This window comes from Procambarus clarkii, chromosome 55 (assembly GCF_040958095.1).
Source record: "Procambarus clarkii isolate CNS0578487 chromosome 55, FALCON_Pclarkii_2.0, whole genome shotgun sequence".
Lineage (NCBI taxonomy): Eukaryota > Metazoa > Arthropoda > Malacostraca > Decapoda > Cambaridae > Procambarus > Procambarus clarkii.
In genome coordinates, this window is record NC_091204.1 from 32,697,316 (window position 1) to 32,703,404 (window position 6,089).

Sequence of the window (6,089 nt, forward strand, 5' to 3'; positions counted from 1 at the left end):
ACCCCCTGCCAGTAGATTGGGGGCTGGAGCTACAAGTCCAGCACCAACCCCCCTGCCAGTAGATGGGAAGCTGGAGCTACAGGTCCTGGACAATCCCCCCCCCCCCCCCCTCTGCTCGAAGAGGGTGGCTGCAGCTACAGGTCAAGCATCAACCCCCTGCCAGTAGATGGGGGCATTGAGCTACAGGTTCAGCATCAACCCCCTGTCAGTAGTTGGTGGGTGGAGCTACAGGTCCAGCATCAACCCCCTGCCAGTAGAGGGGGGCTGGAGGTACTGGTCCAGCACCAACCCCCTGCCAGTAGAGGGGGACTGTAGCTACAAGTCCAGCACCAACTCCCCCAGTTAGTATAGGGGGGCTGCAGCTACAGGTCAAGCATCAACCCCCTTCCAGTAGAGGGGGGCCAGAGCTTCAGGTCCAGCACCAACCCCATGCCTGTAGAGGGGGGGGGGGCTGGAGCTACAGGTCCAGCACCAGCTCTTGCCAGTAGAGGAGGGCTGGAGCTACAAGTCCAGTACAAACCCCCCTGCCAGTAGAAGGGGGCAGAAGCTACAGGTCCAGCACCAACCCCCTGCCAGTAGAGGGAGGCAGGAGCTACAGGTCCAGCACCAACCCCCCTGCCAGTAGAGGGGCTGGAGCTATAGGTCCAGTAACAACCCCCCTGCCAATAGAGGGAGGCTGGAGCTACAGGTCCAAAACCGACCCCCTGCCAGTAGAGGGGGGTGAAGCTACAGGTCCAGCACCAACCCCCTGCCAGTAGAGAGGGGTGGGTGGAGAGTTACAGGTCCAGCACCATTCCCCTGCCAGTAGAGGGGGGCTGGAGCTACAGATCCAGCACCAACCCCATGCCAGTAGAGGGGGAGCTGGAGCTATAGGTCCAGCACCAACCCCCCTGCCAGTAGAAGGGGGCTTGAGCTACAGGTCCAGCACCAACCCCCGGCCAGTTAAGAGGGGGACTGGAGCTACAGGTCCAGCACCAACCCCCCTGCCAGTAGAGGGGGTCAGGAGCTACAGGTCCAGCACCAACCCCCTGCCAGTAGAGGGGGGGCTGGAGCTACATGTCCAGCACCAACCCCCCTGCCAGTAGAGGGGGTCTGGAGCTACAGGTCCAGCACCAACCCCCTGCCAGTAGAGGGGGTCTGGAGCTACAGGTACAGCACCAACCCCCTGCCAGTAGAGGGGAACTGGAGCTACAGGTCCAGCACCAACCCCCCTGCCCAGTAGAGGGGGGCTGGAGCTACAGGTCCAGCACCAACCCCCTGCCAGTAGAGGGGGGGCTGGAGCTACATGTCCAGCACCAACCCCCCTGCCAGTAGAGGGGGTCTGGAGCTACAGGTCCAGCACCAACCCCCTGCCAGTAGAGGGGGTCTGGAGCTACAGGTCCAGCACCAACCCCCTGCCAGTAGAGGGGGAGCTGGAGCTACAGGTCCAGCACCAACCCCACTGCCAGTAGAGGAGGGCTGGAGCTACAGGTCCAGCACCAACCCCCCTGCCAGTAGAGGGGGGGCTGGAGCTACAGGTCCAGCACCAAACCCCAACCAGTAGAGTGGGGTGGGGGGGGGGGTGACTGGAGCTACAGGTCCAGAACCATCCCCCTGCCAGTAGAGGGGGGGATGGAGCTACTGGTCCAGCACTAACCCCCAGCCAGTAGAGTGGGGGGGGGGCTGGAGCTACAGGTCCAGCACCAATCCTCTGCCAGTAAAGGGGGACTGGAGCTTCAGGTCCAGCACCAACCCCCCTGCCAGTAGAGGGGGGCTGGAGCTACAGGTCCAGCACCAACCCCCAGCCAGTAGAGTGGGGGGGGGGGTGACTGGAGCTACAGGTCCAGGACCAACCCCCTGCCAGTAGAGGGGGGCTGGACCTACATGTCCAGCACCAACAACACTGTTAGTAGAGGAGGGCTGGAGCTACAGGTTCAGCATCAACCCCTTGCCAGTAGAGGGGGGCTGGAGCTACAGGTCCAGCACCAACCCCCCTGCCAGTACAGGGGAGGCTGGAGCTACAAATCTAGCACCAACCCCCAGCCAGTAGAGTGGGGGAGGCTGGAGCTTCAGGTCCAGCACCAACCCCCTGCCAGCAGAGGGAGACTGGAGCTACAGGTCCAGCACAAACCCCCCTGCCAGTAGAGGGGGGCTGGAGCTTCTGATCCAGCACCAACCCCCAGCCAGTAGAGAGGGGGTGGGGCTGGAGCTACACGTACAGCACAAACCCCTTGCCAGTAGAGGGGGGGCTGGAGCTACAGGTCCAGCACCAACCCCCAGCCAGTAGAGTGGGGGGGGGGGTGACTGGAGCTACAGGTCCAGGACCAACCCCCCTGCCAGTAGAGGGGGCCTTGAGCTACTGGTCCAGCACCAACCCCCTGCCAGTAGAGGGGGACTGGACCTACAGGTCCAGCACCAACCCTCCCTGCCAGTAGAAGGGGGCTGGAGCTACAGGTCCATCACCAACCCCCTGCCAGTAGAGAGGGGTGGGTGGAGTAACAGGTCCAGCACCATCCCCCTGCCAGTAGAAGTGGGCTGGAGCTACAGGTCCAGCACCAACCCCCTGCCAGTAGAGGGGGAGCTGGAGCTACAGGTCCAGCACCAACCCCCCTGCCAGTAGAGGGGGGCTTGAGCTACACGCCCCCTCCCCTTCCGGCCCGTTGGCGTCGTGAGGGGGCTTGGTGGACGGCTGCCGGAGTGTGATGCTCCGTTGGGCAGTCCTCTGACCTTTTCTGGCCTTGCACTCCTGCTGCTGTCTTCTCCAATTGTGCCGGATCGCTTTTCCTTTTCCTTATGTTTCGTTTTTCTCCCCCCTCTTCTCCTATCTGCTTGTCGTTTCCTACCGACCTTTTGCTTGTTTTGGATTATTTCTTTGGACTTCTTCTATTTTGACGCCCGGGTGCTTGAGGAGGCATACTCTTGCACCCGTAGAACTGTAGTACCCGACGTCTCGAGCGAGGGGAACCTTTTATTGTCAACCCCCCTTTCGTCGCTGAACCCGATCTCGACGGACTGACGGTTCTTAAGGTGGCGTTTGTGGGGCGTATACTCACGACGCACCCCTAGGGGGCCCCGGCGTGATCGGCGATAGCTTCCTGTTGGGTGTCCTGCCTCTAATTGTGGCTCCATGGTGGGTATGGGGGCACATTCGTGGGTGAATTTGTCACTTTTCGTCTCTATGTCGTTGAATGTTTCCGTTGTACCCTCTCAGGCTCGTGGGGTGGGCGACCAAGCCCCCGAGTCGGCCTGTATTGGAAGACCAGGCTCTGTAGCTCCCGCTGCGTTGGGCCCCGACCTTGCTCCTCCTTTGACCGTCCTGACTTCTTCCCCCAGCTCCCCTCCCTCCTCTGTGGTTGGGTCGAGCCTCCAGCCCCCGGCGGTGACCACTTCGTCCCCTGGTGTGGCTAAGTCTTTCGTTGTGACTACTGCGCCTTTTGACCCCTCTCTCTCTAGGGGTTCTCAACGCCGTTCGCGCCCCAACCGCACTCGCTCGATTCCTTCCCGTGCTGATGCGTATCAGGCCTTGTTTGGTCCTGCTTCATGGGCCAAATACTTTGATCTCCTCCCTCTTGATTCTGCGCCTCCTGACGATTTCTCCCTCCATCGGCATCTTGTAGATTCCGTGGATGCGTGTGTTACTTTCAACCCCACTCGTCTCGGTACACGTGTCGTTGCTGCTCCTTCTCAGGATGCGGCTTCCCGCTTGGCTGCCTTATCTTGCCTTGGCGAGATCCCTGTTCGGGTCTCCAAGAACGTTCAGATGAATTCCAGTGTTGGCACTATTCTCCTCCCACCCCATGTTGCAACCGGTGTTCGGAATCTGCAGGATTGCCACGATGATATTCGGCATATCCTTGAAGCCCAAGGCCATTCTGTCCTCCAGGTTGACTCGTTTACTCGTCCCCCTCGTGGTCGTCGCCGTCAACCCCTTCGCGTTGTGAAGCACTTATTACACCTTTGATGGTAGGACCCTTCCATCCTCTGTCATTCTTGCTGGTGCTAGGTGCTCTGTCCAGGAGTATATTCCTTCTCCTCGACTTTGTAATAAGTGCTGGAGGTTTGGGCATGGTGCCCTCCGCTGCTCTGGGACTGTCTCTCTCTGTCCTTTGTGTGGGAGTGAAGGTCACTCTAAGTCGGAGTGCACTTCTCCCCAAGCTCGCTGCCTCAACTGCGGTGAGGCCCATCCTACGTTCTCCAGTGCCTGTGTCCATTACAAGCTTGAGGCGGCCGTCCTTAACCTGAAGCACCGGGAGCGTTTGTCTTTTCCTGAGGCGAGGCGCCAGGTTCGCCGGCTCCCGCCTTATACTAACATCTCTTATGCTCGCGTGTTGCGCTCTTCCTCTCCTCGTCCTTCCCCCCTTCCTCAGACTCTCAACCGTTTCCGGGCCTTGGACCCTGATACGCCCACTGCCCCCTCCTCTGTTCCTTTGAGTTCTTTCCCGAGGGGTCCCCCTCCTGATCCTCTGTCTGGGGTTCCCCTTCTTTCAACCCGGTCTGTCATGTCTCCTGTGTCTTCTTCCTCGTCCCCCTCCGATCCTCCTTCCCATCCTCTTCCTCCATCTATCGGCTCTCCCCGCCGCCTGTCGGTGCAGGCAGATGTCCATCGCTCTCCTAACGGCCGTCGTGTGTGCTCTCGTTCGGCTTCTCCTGTTGAGACACTGGAATCCGTTGCCCGGTACGTAGTTGCTGGGACGCCTGTCTCTTTAAGTCAGAAGCGTAAGCCTGGCTCCTCTCCTTCCTCTTCCCCGGCGGGTAAGAAGGCTTCGCTTTCTTCCTTAGCTCCTACTTCTGGCTCTGTTGCTCCTTCCCCTCCCGTTTCAGTGGTTGCGCCCCCTGTTCCTGCTATGGAGGTTTCTTTGGCCCCTGCTTCCCTTTCGGTTGCTGCTCTTGCTGGGGTGCGCTCCCCTCTTTCTACTCCCCCTCTTCCTACTGCTGTCCTTGACTGCTCCTCTCCGTTGTCTCCTCCTCTTCCTCCTCCTCCTCCGGACCCCGCCCGCCCACCTCTGATCTGTTCTCCCGTTTCCTTCCCTCCGTCTTTGCTCAGTTTACCCATGCCCCCTAACCCTGACTTTGCTGACCCTGATCCCGACCCTGATATTCTTTAACGTGCTCTGTTGCTCTTTCGCCTTTGTTTCTTCCTTGTTCTCTGTTTTTGTCCTTTCTCTTCTCGTCGTTGTCCATTCTTCAATGGAACGTTCGAGGTTATTACGCCAATTTCCTCGAACTCCAACTTCTGATTTCGCGGTTTTCGCCCCTTTGTGTCTGTCTCCAGGAGCCAATGCTTGGTGCTCGTCCTGGTCGTTTCGTGGCTATTCCTTTCTCTCCCCCCCCCAGCCATTGCTGGGGCTTCTAATTCTTCTGCTCTCTTGATTCGTGCAGATGTTCCCTTTGTTCCTTTACTTTTTCCTTCGCCTCTCCATTGTTCTGCTGCTCGTATCTTTGTGGGGAAATGGTACACAGTTTGTTCCATTTATCTCCCCCCGAGTGTCCCGCTCTCTCTTCCTGATTTGAAACACCTCCTAGACTCCTTGCCGGAGCCTGTGCTCCTGCTGGGTGACTTCAATTGTCGTCATTCTCTTTGGGGTGACGTTCTGACGAATACCCGGGGTCGCCTCCTTGAGCCGTTTCTCCTATCTTCTTCCCTGTCTCTTCTGAATTCTGGTGAGCCCACTCATTTGGACTCTCGGACTCGCACCCTTTCATGTCTTGATCTTTCTCTCTGCTCTTCTTCTCTTTACTTAAATTTCACGTGGCAGGTTCTTGATGACCTCCATGGAAGTGATCATTTCCCCATCCTTGTTTCCTTTTTCTCTTTTCGCCCTTCCCTCTCTTTCCCTAGGTGGCAGTTTGCTAAGGCAGACTGGACCCTATTTACCCTCAGTGCTGCTCTCTCTGACCTCTCCCTTCTGCCTCTCTCTCGCGCTCTCCTCCTTTTTCATGACACTGTCTTCAACGCTGCCCTCCGCTCTATTCCTCGCTCTTCCTCTCGGGGTCCACGGAAGTGCGTTCCCTGGTGGAATGCGGACTGTGCTCGAGCTGTCCGCTGTAAGCGTGCAGCCTGGAAGAGGCACCGCCGTAGGCAGACGACCGATTCTTTTCTTTTCTTTCGG